At 36.8% G+C, this 23,514-nt stretch overlaps 1 protein-coding gene across 7 annotated transcripts in view; it reads left to right on the top strand.

The window, feature by feature from the left end:
• The first annotated feature begins 8,701 nt into the window (after window positions 1–8,701).
• Window positions 8,702–23,514, top strand: part of LOC128021422 (spermatid perinuclear RNA-binding protein) — an 88,965-nt gene continuing 74,152 nt past the window's right edge. For 3 of the 7 annotated variants that reach the window (XM_052608560.1, XM_052608566.1, XM_052608565.1), the window contains exon 1: window positions 10,102–10,257. The gene's annotated coding sequence lies outside the window, so the exon portion shown is untranslated. Of the gene's footprint in view, window positions 8,804–10,100; window positions 10,258–23,514 lie in introns of those variants that run through there. The other 4 variants (XM_052608562.1, XM_052608561.1, XM_052608564.1 and 1 more) reach the window with 4 other exon arrangements.

Genomic DNA, 23,514 nt, shown 5'->3' with positions numbered 1-23,514 from the left:
AGGGGTGTCAAAATATCTCCAGTCCCCAAAACCCACTCAGACTCCAGGGGTTAAAGAATATGAAAATAAATAATTATATAATGACATCGGGCTACTAAAGCAATTCATTAAACAAAAAAAGGTATTCAACATTTAAGATAATCAAACTTATAAAACACACCATACTCTTCTTTTTTTAAAGAGATAACTTATTTTAAATGTGATAGCATAGTATATATACAATAAACATTTCTGATGATACATATAAAAATTTATCCCTTACATTTTTAGACCGGTGAGAGATGTCCAAACATGAATGAAATATCCCCAAAATAAAATAATACGACTTAAAAAATAAAATAAAAATGATTAAATCATAAACAGAATCTCACAGGTCCCCGTAGTGAAATGTATGTGAGACCTGAGGGGCTGCTTCACACACACCCCGCGCAGGCGAGGGTGGAGTTCCAGACCCTGTAAAACCCTTGTTCGCAGATCATAAGAAAACCTGCGATAACTGCAGAGTTTATGAGGTCAGCCGCTCACAGGGAATTAAGACTAGCCGTAGTCACGAGGAAGTAGCGGTGGGTCGAAAAAAAAAAAAAAAAAAAGCGCTCAAAAAGCGGAGGAGGGTGAAAGGTCGTGGTTAGGGGTTTGACTTGCGAGAAATATGAAGAAACAAACTTGTATCTGATATAAAGTAGGATAGTATACTGATATAACGTAAAAGATATTTTATGAAATCAAGCAAATTCACAGAGATATCGCGACGTATGAACAAAGAGGTTGACGGCAAAACTAGAAAACAATCCGCGAGGCCTAGGAATAACGCTTAGTTGGTGAAAATAAGATAAGAATGTGAAAGTCAGTTTAAACTAATTTAAACAGAAAGAATTTGCAAAGTCCTGGAAGCGTACGATTGTACTTGTTTAGATTAGATTAGATTAAACTTTATTGTCATTATGCAGAGTACAAGTACAGAGCTAATAAAATGCAGTTAGCATCTCACCAGAAGTGCAAGAATATAGTGTTTTATATACATAAAAGTGCAGAGTAAGTAAAGCTATACAGAATATAAAGTGTAGTTGCTATATACGATATTGATCAGAGTATATACAGAATATAAATATGAATGCAATGTAGGGATCGTATGTACATGATGAACCGAGCAATGAAGGATTATATATACATTATGAACAGCAGGAACGTGAGAACGGCGGTAATAAATACGGTCAAATGAGTGTGCAAAAGTATTGTTGAACGATGTATTATATGCAAAAACAGTAGTGCAATGATATTTTTTTGTAGAAATAGTTTACTGTGCTTGTACATTAACAACTTTAGACAGTTTATGGTGTAATAGCTTTAACCATGTGCAGTTTCTTAGCGTAATGCGATGAGGAAGTGTGTGGTTTACAGTTCGCTCTAGCGTCCGTTAAGAAATCTCGCAAATTTTGGGCGAAAGCGTTAGAACAAACATTTGTCAATGCGGTGTTAGGCTATATTGAACTCACGGTCATTATAAAGTTTTGTATGTTTATTTTCATTTCAACATATTAATGAACGCTGTTACAGATTTTGCCTTAGTAACGCGTAATACGACAGTTTTTGTTAAAAGATAAAGATATGGGCTGTTTGAGTAACACCGTCGTCTCCGATACTCGAAGTTGTCACCGCTTACAGGCACCCCACTAACCTAAACCTGTAACTCTATCATAATTATTTAAAATAACTATAAACTTCATGCGTGACACCTATGTAACTGACTAAAACTAATATGTATGCTAAACAAAATATTTGTGGTGGTGAAAAAAAAAATGAAGTGAATTGATAGCTGTCAGAAACTGCTCGCCTCGCGGTTTTCTTAAAGAAGAGCGGTTTTTTAGACGTGACAGCGCAGTTCCAGTCGTAGGGCGGTTTCCCGGATCAGACCTTAAGCACGACGAATGACTAAAACGGTCAAAATCATCCCGCCTCTCACTCAAAATGAACGACTTATCAACAGCGGTTTATTTATTGAAGTACTGTTTAGAGATGCATACGATGAAAATACCGCATCCATGACATCCATGACTTTTAATGTCTAACTTTAGTGTAGTAGATGGGTTTGTATTAAGTGTAACAGTCATAACAGAAGATGGTAAGACTCATTTTAAAAGTCGAGGTAGTGGCTATTATGTGTCTTTGTGACACAGGTAGACCAGAAAAAAAGCTCTAAAGTGCATCACAAGCTCAGTTTAAACACTCTCTTGACAATCATTTAATCATCTTGTACTCTATTTTGTTCATGTTTTTGTCTGTTGGCCAAACTCTGAGAATAGTCTTTATCTAAAAAACAATGAAAAAGATACACGGCTGTTGGGACAGATCAACATTAAAAGTTTTCACAATAGTTTAGAAGAGTGGATTTCACTATCAGGTAATTGTTATTCTGATACACATTTCCTGTATAAAAGAGTATAACCTTTTCAGGTGAATGTAGTGCAATCTTATGGATCTTAAACGTAATCACGTTACAACAAGGTGACAGTCCCTCTAGCAAATCCGTCAAAAGTGGACAAAGCAGAAAAATCTCAGCGCACGGTAGATGATAATGCTTACGACCGAAGGGGAGTACGCATAGGCCTACTCTTTAATGTCAAGCGGCAAATGCTGAAACAATGTGAATGTGGTCATCGCTATATGAACAAGAGCTCTAGATGTAGGGGCAATATTGTCATGCTGTAAAATTCCTATGCACAGGCAGTGTATGTTTGACCGCACTCAGGGAAAACTCTTCATCAGAAAACTGCAAAACAACGTGTCAGCAGATCGGTCGCCTATCTCTGGTAAAAATAAATGAATAAATAAAATGATACATGTTTACGAGTCACACGTTGACAATTTTTGTCTTATGTGCTCATTACAGCTAAAATCACTGAATTATGAAATGCAAAAGTGTGTACGGCATTTTTCTATAACCGTTACAAAAGTGAGAACGTCGTAGTTCTCAAATGTGTTTGTATTACAACGGTAGCCCATCTAACAGATCTGGAGAAGTGGAGAAGCAAAGATGTTTAGCACATACACACGTACACCGGAGATGTTGCTTTATTTGAATCGAAGAAGATGGCCGTAGGAACTGATTACATTGTTTAATGTCGTCGTGTTTTGTTTTGTCAAAATAATAAAAAAGTTAGGTCAAATGTTTAATCATTTTTCTTAAATGAATAGAATGCGCTCACCCCGCTCTCCTTCCCGCGCGAGAGTTGGCATGGACTTACAGGAGTCTTAAAACAAAATGTGATTTGCGTCATCGGCTATCCGAACACGATGACTAAATCTAACGGAAGTAATAAAAATATCATTTACAAATCAACATTTAACAAAAAAAAAAATACTTTAACAATTGTATTCTGAATTCTATATGTGTTGTAAACGTAAGTTTTCTCGCTATACTCTCTTTCTTAGTGATTTGGTCGCTCGAATACACGAAAGGCCGTCCAAAATCTTGATACGGCTAAATCTCGAGGTGTAAGAAAAATGTCATTTACAAAACATTGTGATTCTTAGATGTGAAACACCCTTGACATGATCTGTTGGCCTGCGCTAAAATAGTCATAAATGTTTTAGCACAGCTATTTACACAAATAGTATGAGAACTGTATATTGTTTCACTCGCATAGAAAATTAATTACCGCTTTATCCGGGTCAAAGGGAAATGATGATAATAGTTGAAACATCCTTAGCTCGTACATTTCTTTCTTTTTGAAAAATCACAGCTGCTGGTGATTACTGTTTTTTTTTAGTAAACCATTTAACATTACACGATGCCTACAAAATAGTCAAAGCGTATGTTTTCTGTTCTAGGTAAGAACATTTACACCGAGTGTTATAGGCCAGGTAAATAATTTGAAAATAGTATTTCTGTCGAATGAGAAAAGTTCAGTCGTACATTTAAAAAAATTTCTGATGTAGAAATTATGTTTCTGCCAAACATATCCAAAGAGAACGGGTTTTCCTCTCTGGAGAGAAAAGCACTCGGGTGCATAAATTATATGAAGAGACGATGCCGGTCATCGCGTTATTAAAAAAAAATAAGACGATAGACGGTGTGCCTTGCTTTAGTGACACACAACGTGTTTAAACACGTTTCAAATTGTAGGTGTAATTATTTGACTGACTATAAGCAAGATGTATATTTGTTATTTTACAGTACACATACAATCTACAGGATAGAAGGATGGGGATATAGTAAAATACAACTATAAACTTTTAAGAAAAGTTAACTTTCATTACACTATTGTAAAGGGATCTTACAGTAGGCTAAATGAAAAGCACTACGTAATAAGGCTGAAGGGCAAACAACTGATGGAAAACACACGTTGGGGGGATACTGTCGGTTAAATATATTGTTTTAAATAAGGAATATAATATGGATAGTACTTTTAATACAAAATATATAAAAAATAGAACTACAGCCTGTTAGATGTACAGGCGGTCATTTTAATATTTTTGCTTTTAAATGGAGGTATTTTGGGACGGCTAAGCAGAGGGCCTGCAAATGTCTTTCCTGCTCTGTGTCTGAAAGTACCGTGGATATGTGAAAGGTTTACGACCGTAGCGACGCACATAAATTACATCTCTAGGACGCGTGGGTCTTTCCTGAACCATCTTTAATGGTTGAATACCATCGAGGGTCTTTCTTCTAAAAGATAAAACAACTTCATCTAAACTTCACAGTCTATACTGTGACAAACAAACGAGCTCCTCAGTATAGATTTAAAGCAAAATCAATATTTTAAGTTTTATTTTTAAAAAACATACAGAAAGACTTTGGCTTCATGTTTCATTGTGTGTGTGTGTGTGTGTGTGTGTGTGTGTGTGTGTGTGTGAGAGAGAGAGAGAGAGAGATAGAGAGAGAGAGAGTGTGTGTGTGTGTGTGTGAGAGAGAGGGGGAGTGAGTGAGTGTGTGTGTGTGTGTGTGTGTGTGTGTGTGTGTGTGTGTGTGAGGGGGAGAGAGAGGGAGAGAGAGAGAGATGGTATGAAAACTTTGAAGATGGTGCTAAAAATAAGAACTTTAAAGAATCTAAAGTGATTAATGCATGACGCATCTGATATAATATGATCATACATATGATATGATATATGATATAAATAATTTTTTATTATATAATATTATATAAAAATATAAAATATTTTAGGTAATATATATCATCATTTTGTTGAATTAAGAATCAACGGACATCAGATGTAGTGGGGGTACTGATTATTAAAAAAAAACATTACATTAATGTTAGCTTTGAAATAATGTACACCATTGACTTAGATCATGCGGTCTGGAACTCCACCCTCGCCTGCGCGGGGTGTGTGTGAAGCAGCCCCTCAGGTCTCACATACATTTCACTACGGGGACCTGTGAGATTCTGTTTATGATTTAATCATTTTTATTTTATTTTTTAAGTCGTATTATTTTATTTTGGGGATATTTCATTCATGTTTGGACATCTCTCACCGGTCTAAAAATGTAAGGGATAAATTTTTATATGTATCATCAGAAATGTTTATTGTATATATACTATGCTATCACATTTAAAATAAGTTATCTCTTTAAAAAAAGAAGAGTATGGTGTGTTTTATAAGTTTGATTATCTTAAATGTTGAATACCTTTTTTTGTTTAATGAATTGCTTTAGTAGCCCGATGTCATTATATAATTATTTATTTTCATATTCTTTAACCCCTGGAGTCTGAGTGGGTTTTGGGGACTGGAGATATTTTGACACCCCTCAGACGTTGGTGTTTTTCATTATCCTAAAACGTATTAGTGGCTAAAAGTCTGAATATCCCATAATATGTGATCAGCATGATTGTACATGTCTGTAATTTTGAGAAGGCTGCGTTTATGATTAGTTTTTGTTTAAAATATGTTTAAAATGTGTTTGAATATGTTGTATAAGTACTGATTGAATACATGATTAAAAAAAATGTATGATAAAATTATTTGTTTTGGTTTAGTAACATGTCTGTTACTGCGATGTGTTTTATAAAAACGATGAATACTTGTTTAAAATGTATGTTCCGGTTTAGTAACATGCCGTCATATATAATTTAATATTGTTTAAAATAGAGATAAGTCTCTTTTTAACTTGATATGTCCACGCGTATGTCCGCTTGTTTATATGGTTTATCAGAATACAAATTTGTATAGCGCCGTGGATATTATAGTGATATAACAAGGTACGTGTGGCTTATGATGAAATTTATAGGCTAGTCATAATTCAGATCGCTTAAAAGTGTACGTGCATGCAGCATTTTATTGTATGGTGGTACTGTAGGTGTACGGTTAAAATAAATAATTAAACAGCTTTTTGAAAAAGATATGATATAAAGATGGATATAAAAGGTTTTAAATATAATATAGAAAATGTCTTGCAACAAATAATGTGAAATGAATTTAACTGAATTGTGTCAATGACACGTCCGGGTTCCTCAATAGACCATATTCTTCATTCTGTTCAATTATATATTCCCCGATCCTGGTAAAATGTATATTTTTTAGTGATGAACAAAACTAATGTAAATGTTTTGTTTTATATTGTTTGTGAATGTATAATGTGTTTTTATTCATTAAAAGAAGAAAATAAGACTTGGAGACGAATGTGTGTACACAGGCATTAGAGGGAGAGAGAGGGAGAGAGAGAGGGGTACAAGAGATGCTAGACGCGCACCAGCCGTAATTCATAGGTGAACCGTCAGAAAACTGTCAAAATCATGGTACTCCCGTGTGAGATACGTTTGGTTTTAATTAAAAATGGCTTTGAAGATATTATGATTGGTTAGTAAATTCGGAAGAAAGTGAAGTGTAGCGTGCAAACGAAGACGCTGTGAATACTTGCAGGTCAGGAAGGTGATGTGAAAACATCTCTTTCCTGCTCTCTAAAAAAAGAAAAAGAAAAAAAAAGATCTTGTTTTATCTGAAACAGTCGGTTTCAGTATATTTTTTTATACGGTTTAATTTATAACCTTAGTTAAATTGTTTTTAGATTATGTATATAATATAAACTATATAATGTTTTATATATATAAATGTGAAATAATTAAAATGTGTTTTAGATTATATAAATTATATAATGTTTTATATATAAATGTTAAATAACTAAAATGTGTTTTAGATTATATAAATTATATAATGTTTTATATATATAAATGTGAAATAATTAAAATGTGTTTTAGATTATATAAATTATATAACTGAAATGTTTTTTCAATCTTTAATTGTTTTATATATATAAATTATAGGATGTTTTATATATATATATATAAATGTAGAACACATCGACCCCATTTATACACCGCTCATAAATGTAATGGGAGGGGGAGAAGCCGTATAACCACACACACACACACACACATAACCGTATAACTGTGATAAACTTCAAACAAGCTAACTGACACAAACTTCAAACAAGCTATCTGGCACAAACTTCAAACAAGCTAACTGGCACAAACTTCAAACAAGCTAACTGACACAAACTTCAAACAAGCTAACTGACACAAACTTCAAACAAGCTAACTGACACAAACTTCAAACAAGTTATCTGGCACAGACTTCAAACAAACTAACGGTCAATAGGGTAAAACTTTCTGTCAAAACCACATGATCGATGATTGGGGAGTCTTTCATATACCGTTTTAATTTAAAACTAACTAGGTCAATAGGGTAAAACTTTCTGTCAAAAGCACATGATCGATGCGTGGGGAGTCTTTCATCTTCCGATTAAACTAGCCGTCAAAAATATAATTTAGAACTAATTAGGTCAATAGGGTAAAACTTTCTGTCAAAAGCACATGATCGATGCGTGGAAAGGTCATAGGTTAACCCTTGATCTCATTTGTCCCGCCCATCCATCATAAGGTTACCGGAAGTTCAACCTGTCAAAAGGTCAAAGGTCAAAGTCATAAATCATCATGATAGGTAGTGTATAATAATAACTACTACCCTTGCTTTGAAACAGCCAAAGTTCAAAGTTAAAACTGCTCCTACTGTAACTCTGAGAACCGGACTACTCTGCATTCCTTCTGGCCTTCTATACTAGAACAACCACACTACTGATTTATTCTCAATGCACTCATACCTGTTTTCATACCCTTGACTGGATTATGCAGTTGAACTCTGGATGGAACGGATTCGTACGCTTGTCTGGATACTGATTGTCAAACATCGAAGTCACTGCATATCTCATCAAATATATTCCCCTTACTGGATTGTTATAGCTATTTGACAAGATGTGCTACATGGTCCACAATGCAACTAAAAGAACAGTGAATCTGAGACTTCTTGTCCAGGCCGAGCAGGCTGCATGAAGATGAAAGTGTCTTAGCATTAAATTATACAATTTTATAACATTATACTTTTTTATTTTTTAAAGTTCAGTGATTTCATATATTGTGAATTTAAATACATTGTTGTTAATTACATTGAAGTTCTATCTATCTATCTATCTATCTATCTATCTATCTATCTATCTATCTATCTATCTATCTATCTATCTATCTATCTATCTATCTATCTATCTATCTATCTATCTATCTATCTATCTATCTATCTATCTATCCTCGCACTTTAAGTCATAGATGTTTCACCAGGTGAAACACTGTAACACTGTATCAGTTGTTGCAGAGCAGCAGCCCTCCAATTAGAGCACGCGCATTTCATGACGTGAACGCGCTCGTGGTCCAAATACTTGAGACAGTTGGAAAGCGGATAGAGAGACAAGCGGAGAGAGAAACACTTGACTGGAGGTATATCGGTCCAGCGAGGGAGTGCGGCCATCCAAACCACGGTAATTCATCCCGTTCGGGACACTTTAAGATCCTGCGGTGCTGAAAGCGCCACACGGATGGGTTTAAAGCGAATCGCGTTGTTGTGATGACTGTTTCATGTGCATCTGTGTCAATCCGCATATGTGCTGCTGTTATTGGGTGATGTAGCCTACAGTATCTGCGGATCCGAGCACATCTATCAGCTACATCGATTCATAGTTTAGCGTAGCTTTCTTTGATGCTTTCAGGCAATGCAATGCAGTCGCTCCTCGGACGATGGGTTTTGTATCGGCTTTTAAAAGGAGGAATTACATGCACGCGCATGCATTTAACTTCACCTCGCGCTTTCAGATGCTGCATTTGCGTATACTGGGGTTGTGCTGGTGCATCTGCTGTAGTTGAATAATTTATTAGGCTGTATCTCGGGCTGAAGGAGAGAAACAAACACCGAACTGTTACGTGAGACTGTTTTAGAGGCGAAGAAACGCTTACCCATGCAGCATAAACTTTGGTCGTGTTCCTTTGTGTAATTTTGTTTTGATATACCAAGAGTGCCATTTGTTTGCATTATATCTTCCTATTGTCCTGTAGAATCTGCACACACCTGTGATGGGCAAAGTTGACCTATAGCCTATTGAGGAGTTATTAAAATTCCCGATTCAAGATTAATCTACGTCTAGTCTAAAATTGTGTTTTTATATTAATCTTAATTTTAATGGATCTTAATGAATTTAACGGAGCAGGCTAACACAAATTGAGTAGGCTACTTTGGGACAAAACTAAAAGTGTTAAGTTTTCTATTTAATTCAATTATGTTTGGCAATAAAGCAAATCTCAAATTTTTATAACATCTGCATAATTCTGTTTTCACGTAAAGAAAGACTGAAAGAAAGAACACTGTACATCATGCTGCATTTGTGTATTAGAAATGAGAATGGATGTTTTTAGGGAAAATATATAGTGGTTTTTATAATGTAATATTTTAAATATACGCCAGCGACATTTAGTTATATTTTAAAGAACAGGATGTGTGAAGCTGTAGAATAGCTTTAATTAATTTATAAGACGTTTAGACATTAACAGTGTTCATTTGAATATATATATATATATATATATATATATATATATATATATATATATATATATATATATATATATATATATATATAGCAACCCAATAGCAAGTCAGTCTTTACTAAAATGATCCCGTAAATATTTCACATAAAACAGGCACTGAGGTGAAACCACAGAAGATCGATGTTGGGAAACTTGGGTAGGACAGTCCACTGTCCTCCGTGTGAATAATGAATTGAGCTCGTGCACGCCTCTGCGCGCCTCCTCAATCATCTCAGTGCGCGTGATTGAGAGGCAGCAGGCGGCGTGTGAGTACTGCTGACACCACAACACTGGTCTGAACCTCGACTCGTACACATTGGGGATACGTTTGGATTATTAAACATTTCTTCTTTCACCAGTAAGTAGCACTTTTTAGTCTTTCAGAGCTCCTGTTTGCGGCTCTTTTCTGCGCGAGCCCGGAAGATTCGCGCACAAACGCGCTCGAGACTCGTTTGGCTCAGCGCGTGCGATACATTCCATTTAAACAGTTAGTTTCTCTTTCTCCAGCGCTAAAAAGTAGCTTCTCTCACCCCCTCATTTAGACGTGTTGCACGTGGCTTTATCAACTGCATGTTTACTAACGGTTCTTCTTGTTTTGAAAAGTTAGAAAGAGAACTACATTGTTGTTTTATTAACCACGTTGTTTATCGTCTCAGCGTGTCAGTGGGGAATGTGTGTGTGTGTGTTAATTATAGTTCGTGCTGTGGGTTTGTTTTGTTATCTTTTTCTAACATACACAGATATGTAGAGTCAGTTAGTCGGGGTTGATGATCATCTTGCAGCAGGTGTCTTGTGGAGAGACTTCCGCAGTTTCACACCCCGTCTGCACTGTACTGGCGATGTGAACTAATTGTTCTTGTGAGTCGGTTCTTGCCAGTGAATCATAACCGTTTCGATGAACGACACTCCCGCGAATCGAACTGAATCGGTCCGCGCTGTTCTGGAGACTCAATTGAACTCGTATCGTCTCTTTGGGAATAATTGACTCGTATGAGCCTGGAATTGATTGAGTGAAAAGGGACTTCTATAGCCGAATAGCACACGTTACACTTGTGGGAACTATCGTCCGCTCTGTTTGGTTAAAATACGCTCCAAAAATCTACTATTGATGTTTTCCTTAAGTTTACCCACAGCCACGATGACAACCCATTATTTAAATGTCCAGGCCTGGAAACACATGGAACTGAGAAATATAGCAATGTAAATGTAAAAATATATTATACAAATATAAAATGTATATATCTTAATATTTACATAATATACATTTTAATTGCATATATTTATAGCTTTAAATATTGGTGACAACATGCCTTTAAGATTCTTCTTATTTATTATTGTATTACATATTGTTAAATTATATATTAATAAATACATAATAGTAATAAAAAATAAATAATGATAAAACATAACTATATAAATAATATAATGATAAAAAATAATTATTATATTAATATTCTTTATAGCACATGTACATCATGGAGATGTTTTTTTGACATATTAATTTACATTTGAAGGGCATATTGTTTGTTCATCTGCGATGCATATGATAGGACGTGTCCTATCAGATGTCAAATCTGGGCTATTATATATAATATATATAAAAAAATAGACATTCCTAGCAAACTCTGTGGAAACCTAAGTCCGTACCCTGACAGAATACTATTAGTACTGTAGAACTGTAATAAACTAATTCTATCGTCTATCATATATCATAACATGGAGTAACTCATATTTTAGCGGAAATTATGGTTGCATGGTTAATTTTTGTAAAGGTGTTCATACATAAATCAGTTTTTGCTTCCTTCTAAAGTTAACTTGTTACACAGGTATGATGAAGTGGGGTTATGTTTTTGACTTCCATAGTCACGTTCAGGTGATCTGTGTGATTACAAGAACAAAGAGCATAACTGTATTGCATGTTTCCTCATGCGATCAGCTTCCTGTCGCTTCCGTCTCTCAAACACACACACACACACACACACACACACGCACACACACTTTTTTGTGATAAAGTGGGGACATCCCATAGGTGTAATGGTTTTTATACTGTAAAAACTGTATATTCTATGGCCCTTTACCAAGCCTACACCTAACCCTAACCCTCACAGGAAACCCAAGAAAACTCATTCTGTATGATTTATAAGCGTTTTGAAAAATGGGGACATGGGTTATGTCTCATAAGTCACCCTCTCCTTGTAATACCAGTGTCATACCCATGTCATTATACAGAGTTGTGTCCTGATATGTCACAAAAACAAGAGCACACACACACACACACACACACACACACACACACACACACACACACACACACACACACACACACACACGCTGTTCTCCGTCAGAGACAAACACGCTGCTGTGAGTCCAGCATCTGAAACGCTTTAGAAATGGCTTGGCACGTTGGCTGAAAATAGCTTGTGGCTATCACATATTGCCTCAGGTTGAAATGCGAAAGATTGCACTTGTTTGTAAGGACCGAATTCCTTTGAGAGAGAGACAAGTTGAAACTTATTTATTTCTCATTTCTGTGCTGCATGGTCCAAGCTGTCTGTGCCAAAACTCAAGTATGAAAACACAGATATAAACTGCAATGTGTGTTACCTAGTGATGTTCATTGTATTGATCGTACAGTGTTGGTTATAGAGTCTAAAGATGTCTATTGTACAGTGAGACATGTGAGACTGATGTTGTTTAGTCTGCCTTTGGTATATTCAGCTCAGAGGAGAGAGGACAGATGCTCTGGGGGTCAAACGGTGGATGTGTCTTGTCTCTGGTCACTCTTTGTCTTTGTTTCAGCCAGGCTTGTCTCTCTGTATGTCCCACAGAGCTCCCAGAAGGCCTAAGTCTGACACTCACAGGCTGTTGCAGGGGTTTAGTGCTTGAATAACCAGTAAAGTTATGCTTCATGTCCTGAGGGTCGACAGTGGCAGATGAAGCTGACTTTTCAGCATCGTTAGGTCACGCTGGGCGTCTGCGGGGATTTAGAGAGGCAAAATAAACATGATTACGAATCTTCTTTTGATGATTTACTAACATTCCTCCTCATTCAATCTTGGGTTAATCATAAAATCAACATCAAATCAAAACTGACCTTGTTTAACTTCTTAACTTCATTGTGCACACTTGTCATTGGTGCATGTAAATGCAAATAAAAAGAAATTGTTTGTCTTTGCAATTTTTCATAAATCACTCTGCCTTGTCCTTCCTTTTTGGCTGATATTACAGAATCAAGGTGCATTCAAACACGCTTTCTCTGCTTTAATAATACATCTAATTTGATGTGGGTACATTAATTTATTAGTGTTTACTTCACTTTACCAGGTGGAGGTTCAGTGATTATTTCTGGATGTTTAGAGATTGTATGTTTGGGAGTATGTCATTTTTTTCTTTCTCCAGTTTAGTGCATGTCTGTTTTTTTATGTAGTTTTTTTTTCATTCACAAAGTCTGTGGTCAGATTAATATAATTAAAGTCTCTTATGCTCAGCAAGGTGCTTATTATTTGAGCAAAAGTACAGTAAAATTGTGAAATATTATTATATTTCAAAATAACTGTTTTCTCTGTGACTATATTTTAAAATATATTTTATTTGTGTAATGCAAAGCTGTATTTTCAGCATCATTACTCCAGTCATCAAAGTCACATGATCCTTCAGAAATCATTCTAATATGCTGACTTGCTTCTCAAAAACATTACTGTCACTTTGGATAAAAAAAAAATAAAAAAAAACCTGACCCTGAACCCTTGAACATAATGCATGTTTTTCTTTTCTCTCTCTGCTAGAATTGTTGAGCAGTCTATGAAATGGCTTAAATTCACATTCAGAAAATGTTGGGAACTCTGGGAAATTGAAAAGTGTGGGAACTCTATAACCTGCCAAAATAACTTATGGCCACAGAACCATAATAAATGAATATGTGTTCCTTTTAGCTGTGAAAAGAGTTGTCAGAATCTGAAAGAAATTGTTTGTTATTTATAAAAACCAATAATTTCCAGTGTTAAACATAGCTTATTCAATTTATTAAACATAGTTTTTATTTGTCAAATTATATAGATTTGCAGGATATTGACAGAATGGTATCCACCTGATGAAGTGTTTCTTCATCTGTCACTCTTCCACCTTTTTGTCTCTCCATGGCTCTCTAACCGTTCGGAGCAACCCTTGGCCCGTTCTCGGAGCTGATGGGAAAAGCTGACTTTGCGAACAGAGGGGGAATTTGAGCTCGACTCAAGCCAAAGCCCACTTCCTCCTCCTGAGCCCTTGCACCACACCATCCTCCCTTCTGCCGTCTGCCATCTGATTTACTGTCTGCTGTTTGCATGACAAAGAAAGCCTTTCTGGTGAGAGTGTTTGAGAAAGGGAGAACGAACAGAAAGGAAGAAGCTCATCTCTTTTTTTCCAAAATGAGAAGCATTTTTAAGCAAGGTTCCCTGTACTTGTGGTCTTCTGTGAGTACATTGTACATTGTTTTTCACAGGTTTGGCAATAACTGAACAACAACCAGGTATGGGCATTGCGTCCCACTGTGCCAACTGAATTTGGCACGTGACTTGGTGGCATCTTGGCTGCTGAATTTAACTCCGTCTGGCTAATGAGGAAGGGTGAACAGTCCCATAAAAGAACTGGCATGTAGCACAAATTTAAAATCTAGCAAAGAGCAAAGTAACTACAAAGAAACCTGCAGATTTATTATTTTATTTATTTACTGGATTTTGTGCAGTTTATTGGACAGCATATTTGAGAATTGAGAGAAAAGTATAGAGAAAGGAAATCGGGTGGCACAAAAAACAAGAACAAGATCCAGTTTGAGCTTGAACCCAGTTCCCCATGAGCACAACAGACCTTTTTATATCTGTGCAACAGATTCAGTTTAAAGAGCCAGTAAGATGAAAATCCTAAGCCTCCTATCACTGTTTATAAGTCCTGTACAACAGGTTTAAATCCATCCAAGGTTAAAAAACATTGTCATTTTGTCAAAATATCATTTTAAAATTACCTCAATTCTCAGAGATCCCCAAACGGTTCGCGCGAAGCTGTTCAACAGATTCAGTTTCCTTAAACCCCACCTTTCGGTAGCATTCTGTGTTCTGATTGGTCAACTAACATAGTCAGGTTTGATTGGTTGTTCCGCACACAACGTCATGGTAAACAATGCGTTAGCATCTTTTTGGGGTGAATTATGTCTTATTCCTCTCATCGCGAAGCAAACAGTAAAATAAAAAACTTGAACTGTCTCGCTGCTCTTTCTTCTGTGTGGGTGTATTCAAGCCGCGCGCTTCAGTTTGAATCTGAATAGCGCGTTCAGCGCGGGGGCGTGGTCACATTAGATATAATGAAGGGAGACGTGAAAGATTGGACATCACGTTGTTGTCATATGGATTACTTTATCACAGAATATCTGTTTTCGGCAGCACTTGTTTAGTTGTAAAGTAGACATGTCAAGCTTTCTATAGATATCTCTCTCATGTCTCTTCGTTGAGTATTCACGGAGTTACACTTCATTTTAATGACGTGTTTGTAAATGAAGATCAGTGCCGACTTTTTCGGGGGTTATCAGGGGAAAATGACTCATAACGCGTATCCGCGTTAATCGACTCCAGAGGGTTTTAACATATAACTGTTAGTGCTAGCGCGACATACTGATAAGACGCTCGGGAGAAAACAAACACATAACTTCATAATAGGGCTGCACAATGTGTCGTTTAAGCATCGATATCGCGATGTACGAATCCACGATAGTCACATCGCAGGATGTGCGATGTAGGCTGTCGTAGTTGATCCATTATTCATTGAAATAAGAAACATTACACGGTCCAGCTGCTCCCCGGCCTTGACGAATGTGATTTGCGGATTAATTGCACAGCTTAACCATCATAGAGTGAAAGTTTATCATTGACAGGACTGAAAAACACATGCAAGTTTAACAAGGCAGAGAGAGAGAGGGAGCGCGCGAGAGAGACCGAGAGACAGAGCGCGCGCGCGTGCGCGAGAGACAGGGAGACAAGAGCGCGCGCGCGAGAGACAGACAGAGAGCGCGAGAGAGACAGAGAGAAGTACCATCAATGTTTATAGAAATGTATATGGATTTATTTTGCATGTAATTATTTTTTCTTATGAATATATAAGTATTTTTGTTTTGTTTGTTTCTATTCTGCTATGTACAGTGCTTTGGCAATATGTACCTTTTGTATGTCATGGCAAAAAAGCAATATGAATTGAATTGAGAGGGAGCGAGAGACCGAGAGAGAGAGAGCCGTTTTCAAACAACATGAGCACTGTCTTGCTCTCTCTTCCTCGCTCATAATTAATCAATTGACACGATGGTGTCGATGTTTAAATCATTTAAAATGAGAATGTAATTATGCTCACCCCATTTTTGTTTGTAGGAAAAAATATCGCAATATATATCGCAGAAAAATAAAATATCGCAATGTGATTTTTTCCCAATATCGTGCAGCCCTACTTCATAATCATACTTCGCGTTGTGATTCGGAGATGCTTGTTGGTCTAAATAAAGTTGGTAATGAACCCTCTTTTATGGCCAAACGCTTTGAAAATCCCGCTGTACTCACCGAGATTAGAAAAGCAGTCATCAGTTAAATGCCATTGGTTCTTCTGATCTTACATTTTTTGGCAGTGAAAATAAAACAAACTTGCCTTTACAATTAAAAACACACTGTCTCCTCGACATGATGCTATCACACCAACCAGAGCGTCTGTGTGGGGGGGTGGGGCAGGTCAGAGCTTTGTTTCTCCCAAGACGGTAGGCGGAGATTATTATGCAAAGTGTTCCTAGTGACGTACATAGAGATGGGCAAAAGATTTGAAATCTATAACGACTCGTTTCAGCGATTCAGAGTCGACTCTTTAGAAGCCAATAACTTTATAAATCGTGTACTTTTTGGTTTAATTACTTTGCACATTGTTTACACTGATGGACAGCTACATCATACACTGTAATACAGGTAGTTTTTTATTTCCCATCTGTGTGGCTCTTTAAACCTCATACTAAACAATTCTAAACAAAATGATTTAGCTGAACATAAATTACTAATGCTAATAATGCTTCAATATTCATGTAACATTTTAAAGAGGCCATATGATACAATACATTTTTTTTTTCCTTTCTTAGGGCCCTATGAAATCCATTTTATTTTTTCCCAAATTCCGTTTTATTTTTTTCAAAATTCCGTTTTATCCCTTATTACCCTAATTAACCCTTATTAGATTACATTTAAACTGCAAACTTGCAAATTAAAATAATTAAATGTAAAATAATGCATCTTGCCGTGGTGGTTTAGATCTAGTGGCAGCATTGATAGAGGGGTTGGAAACACTGGTCCAAGCTAAACTTGCTAGGTACCTGGAATTGATAGTTTCCAATCTGCGAAGCTGCACTGCTGGTTAAATGGTTGTCTGTTTTGGGATCAAAGAGAGCAGGGTACATGTGTACACTTGGTCATGAGTGCATACTAAAGGAAGGGCACAATGGGACTGGAGCTCCTTGAGGGGGTGTGCAATGGAAAAGTGCCCTGCACTGTGTCAACAGGCAGTCTGTGTATTCCTGCGTGCGTGTGTGGTTCTAAGGCAGCCGACAGCAGCAGCGGAAATGGATCCAGGGATGAGCAGAAACCAGATCTAACACAGGCATAGGGAAGGAATGGCCTTGTAAGGCATCTGAGAGTCAGAGAGCGAGAGAGACACAGTGGGTCGTCATTCCCTGAAGACAGACACACACACATGCATTCAATGAAACGGCAGCACTTCGAAACACTCTGAGATAAACAAATCATTATCTGCTCCACACAGGCTATAAAACAATAAAAGTTGCATTATAAAGCTATAAAGGTATTTAAAACCATAGATGATTAGTGTTTATAGGAAGCCATGTGCTGCTACTTTTGATTTAGTGAATTTGGCAAACACAGTAAATAAACTTTGACCTGAGAACGGTGTTTCCTGTATTTGATTGTACCAAAACTAATCTTTTATGGAAAATATTGTCTCGCATTAAATCTTTCTTATATGGTTAGAAATGTCTTTTATGCTCTTGTTATTATTTGAATCTTGGAAGTGTACTGTGCAGATCATACATTTATTTGGAACAAAAGACTGTGAATAAAATATATATATATATATATATATATATATAAATATGGGAGCTATTTTTAAGAGATTTTAACAAGATTTTGCTTGCTCATTCTAAACGTGCTGCCTATGTAAAACTTTTTATGGTTTTATCACACATAATTTGAAAAGTTTCATCGCTGTACAGGAAAGCGGTGGAATTTAGGATATCATTCATGCCCGAAGCAGGATGAATTGCCGCAAAGCATAACACGTAGGATTAGACGTTTGTTTAAATTACAGTAGCAATAATGAGGTACTGTAAATGAATTGAAATGTGAAGTGATGAATGCGGCTGAACTTGGATTCAAAGACAATGTCTGTCTCTGCAGGACTGTCACAAATACACACAAATTCTTTGTAGATTTAGTCTAAACATATTCAGTGAAAGCAGAGTATTTCAGGATGCACATTTGTTTCTATCAGTAAGACAAACTAACTGCTGCTCTCGAAACACCTGTGTTTTTATCGACCCAAGAAGATTTTGCTGATTGTAAGATTCGGATGGTGTGATGGTATCTCTTCCAAACCCCATCCTCTCTAATATCTATGTGCTTGTGTTAGAAACGACTACAGAGCACAGTGCACTGCATTCAGAAAGCTTCTAATGTACACAGAATCCTGTAATGTACTCAACTATTTTAAACTTTGTAATAGAGTTAGATTTTTAGCATGTTGCATTTTTAAAGCAGTTCTTTGTGGGGTTGCATTATGATTAAGGATACATACTACACTCACGCTTGCTTTTTTTTTCAGTTTTTATTTCTAACAAAGCTCTGGTCGCTTAATTGTTATTGCATGTAGCAATTAAAACTCATTTGACCTCCTTGTTAAAAAATCAGTCATGGCTGATCCAGATATTCAATTAAAGGCTGGAGGGCAGAGTGCTTCCCCATCTGATAGTGTGCGTAATTTAATAAAGGAGGTTTCCAGCACGGTGGCATCACCAGGCCAATTTTTATGAGCGATAGAAAGATAGAAAGAGAAGGGTAGATGAAGAGGAAGAAGGAGGGGGTGTAGGATACTTTGATTTGTTCTGCCTCGATGGTTGTGAACCCTTTGCTTCCTTGGAGAATTAACCAATTATACTGTGCCTGGTGCGTTTGCCGGCCACGCTATTAGACAGATGAAAGAGCCCTCTGTTTAGCCTATAAACGAGTGAGCAGAATATTGATAAAGACAAGTTATTGCGTTCGCCCCGCCACGTTTGTTCCTTTGTGCCGTGATGCAGTTCTGCCCATTTCTTTTTACCCCACAGTGCCGTGTGTGAGTTATTGTAGTGAGAATTAAGCTGCCAGACTTAATTGTAGGAAGTGATTCGCTCTGAATTGTGCTTTTGTGACAGAACTGCACTTATCTGACAGTGATCTTATTCACTGTTCTCAGAACAGCCGTGGCTGTTGAAACCCTATTATGACTGTCGGTCTGTTCATTAAGGGTAATTGGTAATGTTGCTCGGTTCTGGATTTGTGTGGCATGTGGGTGTGTTGAAGTCATAAGTGGATGAGTTATAAAAAGATCAGGCTTTTAGTGATGTATTTGTGATATAACAACTCATTACAAAAATTCCAGTATGAAACAAATGTGTGTGTGTACTGTACTGTATTAGTAATATCTTAATATCTTGAAGTGTTTTAAATAAACCAGTTAATCATTTGGTAGTGTGGTGCAGTTTTACCAAAAATCTATCCGTTTTTTATTTTATTTTTTTGTTTCAGGATTCTGTCGGTTTTGTAGCTTATAACTGGATCTGGATCAGGTTGGATTTGTTTGGTTTTGTCAACTCTAAACCTACTCTGAAACTCAAGTTTGTTCAACCAGCTAACGTGCTGTGAATGTTGTACAACAGTGATCTTTGCAGGTTAAGTTAATCACTGTAAAAATCATACTTCTCCATCTCAAATTTTTCTATGGACTGATCACATCTAAATGTTTCGCTTGGCCAAGTTGAATTAGTGTGAATTTAATTGTTCAAATTCAGTTAGGCCGATTGAAACATTTAGATGTGACCAGTCACTAGAAATGTTTGAGTTGGAGAGGTTTTTATTTTATACAGTATAGGTTTTTTTCTCAATTCATGACAAAATTCATACCGTGTTCATAATTCATGTGATGGAAACAGGTTTGCCTCGGTTGCCTTTCACTCCAGTATTCCTGTGATTGGCATCTTCCCGTATCCCTGCAAAACCAAACCCCCACTTTTTGCATCTCATCACCTCAAACACTACACCAAAACATCTTTGCTTACTTTTCCATGTATGCTAACCTCTAACTTGAAATAGTTTTTTTCTATTGATTCTTGTGGTGGAAGATGAACAGAAAGTTCAAAACCATTTGGAGAAAGGTGAAGGCAAATAGTGAAGTCATTTTAGATTAGTCATAAAGCTATTCTTTTCTAATTGCTTTCTTGAAACCACAGCATTTAGATGTGTCCATGAAAGACAAAGGGACAAAAGGGTCAGTTTTACTGAGAATGCACAAAATGATTCTTCTTTAATGACATCCCGAACCTTTCCACAGTGCTCATAAACACAAGCCCGTGTTTTCCACCGAACACAGATTCACCTGCTGCTCTACATTACGATAATGATTTCTACCTTTCATCTCACAGCTAGACTCCTTTTTTGGCTCTTGAATATCACATTTTCCCAAAAGAGCATTTTCTGTCCTGAGGATGTCATTCTTAGGAACTGAATTTCTTCACTTTTCTCATGGCTCTTGATAGCTGTGGCCACCTGCTAAGCTCTCAGGAGCAGTGAGTAATTGGAAATCTCCCTTGTGCAAAGGGACACCCTGTGCTGCATATATTTCCTTCATTGCTTGGGTTTGACAAATCCCAGGGTTTTCTCATTGGCTTCCTCCCACACATATGTAGGCGTACACCGGTCTTCGGCTAAGAGCCTGGATCCTCTGTGCAGGGATGTTTTCAGGCCAAGGTGAACTGGCATTTTGGAGGACAGTGCAAGAGCCAAAAGCCGCCTAAGGGTCTTGAGTGATGGAAATCGATGGCACTGCTAGAGATATGCAATGTCAAGGTGTACACAAGTTGTTTATTTTCAATGGGAGTTGGCGATTTTACTACCGCATGAGTGACAACAGTGACTGTTTTTAGGATAAGCCTTAAAAGACTATTTAAATCTAAATCCTGCATGTTCTGCGTGTCTCTGTGTGAATGAATGGGACAGATGTGTCTCGTTTACTACACACATACTGAAGGCTACGCCTCAATATACCAGAACAAGAACGCATAAACATAATCTCTAGAACTTCTCTGAGAGCCATTCATGAGCATTTCACCATTTCATTTGAGAAATATCATCATATATACGAAAATCAAAGGTCTTCACGGAAACCCTTCAAAATAAAAGTTTGGTTTAACTTAAAGAAATATATTACTAAATATAATAATAGTACAACTAATAACCAAATTATTATTAAAAATGTTTTAATGTTGTGCAGCACTTTGTTGCATATTCATCCATTTTGGACGCAGTCTAGAGCCCTATAACTCTCTCTAGTGCCCTTCTTTCTATGTCCTATGTATTGATACAGCTGTGTCCCTTCCTCAGCAGTACTGCAGTTGTTACACAGTAAATATAGGCTGAATTGGCAAGTCTTGCCCTTCCTCTCTCTCAGGAGACCAGAATGTCTCTCTCCCATAAGACTCTGGTGCTCCCTAACAGCAGGGATCTAATGGTTGTATCTGAGGTGGGTTACTTCTATACACAGAGAAACACCATTTGCTGGTTTTCTTTTTTCTCCTAAAGGCATAGGACGCTCTGCACCTGACTGACCCCAGAGGAACATCATTTAATCTGTGCGATGGATGTGTTATATCCTGGCTGGATTAATTTTAAATCTCTTCTGATTATTATTCACTGATCAGGCTTAACGTGGGTGGCAGTAGCCGGGTTAGCTTTGTTAGCATGTTAAATCATCTAGGCCTAGTGTCTCACTGTATGTAGAGCAGTAAACCTGGTCGCTGCCCCTGATTGCATCACAGTGAGAGCTTTGTCAGCTGCTGCTAATTTTGACCCGCTCCTAGTCTCTTGTCTATTTATGGACCAGAGCGGAGTCTTCAAGTGCCTGTCACTCTCAGGGAAATAAACAAACATGCTGGACGTGAACGCCAATGCCAAGATAAATAGCAGCTCTATTCTTGCACCTGTAATTGATTTAAGAGGGTAAATGCGCATGTTAGCCATTCTTTTGGGCTTGTGGATGAGCAGAGGATTTAACATTGTGACGGCAGGGTATTAATACAAATTAATGTGGATACCCAGATCTGTAGGCACCACAAACACATGCATCCTTTTTTTGAATGGCTGAATCTTAAATAAGTTGAGCTAAAACTGAGTTAAGGTTAATAAAAGTAGATGTCAAATTAACTGAAATAAATATTTGTTTAAAACTAGATACAAGAGCAATAGACACAAACATGCTAAATGTGTTGTGCTGGGATTTGAACAGTAAATGCTTATTGATTTAAGCAACATACAGTGTAATATTTATTTTGTCATCTTTAACCTTAGCACAATCTTCACTCTTCAGCACAAAAGAAAACCTCAAAATGCCAATATAATAGAAACTTTTTCGAAACCCAACAGAACATAAAACGCTAATTTGGCCCACTTTTTTATCCTGCTTATATCACTGAATTTCAATATTTAGTCTCCCTATCCAGTCCTATGCAAAGCATGATGGGAACTAGAAAGCCCCTGCCCTGTAGGTTCAGTTAACGCCAGCAAAATTTTTTAATTTAGGTAAAACACAAATGGATAAATAGACTTTCTCAATGTGGATTGCACAGTTTAAATGGGTACATTCTTCAAGAACTGTTGAATTATCTCATATTACTTCAATAAGCATAAGTTTCACATTCTGCATTTTTGAATTGAAATCCAGTACAGTTCTGAATTTATTTTTTTTGTCTAGTACTTTGATTTGTGTAAAAGACCTCTAATGGTTATCTATCCTTCATGTACCAAAATTATTCATGTTGGTTATCAGGATGGATAGTTGCATAGGTATTTATTTATTTATTGCAGTTCTTAATGGTTGACCGATATATCAGCCGATATTTGGCATTTTACAAATATCGGCATTGTCCGATACATTTTTCTGCTTGGCTGACGTGTTTGAGGCGGGGGTTTTTATTTAGACGGCGCGCCTGACTTTTATTTTGATGGCGCTGAAAGCGGACACACTCTCCCTCTTGTTACCTGTCGTTGTTAACTGTTCTGTCTAATACGGATGGAAGTCTGTCTAATAATCCGGTCATATACGAATGTATCGACTATTATAGATTAATGTATACAAAGTATTTTAACGATTGCTTTTATATTATTAGTAATAGAAAGGCAAACATTCTAATACTATCTCATTTGCTGTCAGCATTAAGCAAATACACATTTATATAATTTAAACAAATCTTTGAATGGCTAAGAAACGTTTAATTTCACAACATTTGTAAACTTAGTCAAAT

The sequence above is a fragment of the Carassius gibelio genome, chromosome A10 (assembly GCF_023724105.1).
Source record: "Carassius gibelio isolate Cgi1373 ecotype wild population from Czech Republic chromosome A10, carGib1.2-hapl.c, whole genome shotgun sequence".
In the NCBI taxonomy this organism is placed as follows: Eukaryota; Metazoa; Chordata; class Actinopteri; order Cypriniformes; family Cyprinidae; genus Carassius; species Carassius gibelio.
This window is presented reverse-complemented; position numbering and strand designations above follow the sequence as displayed.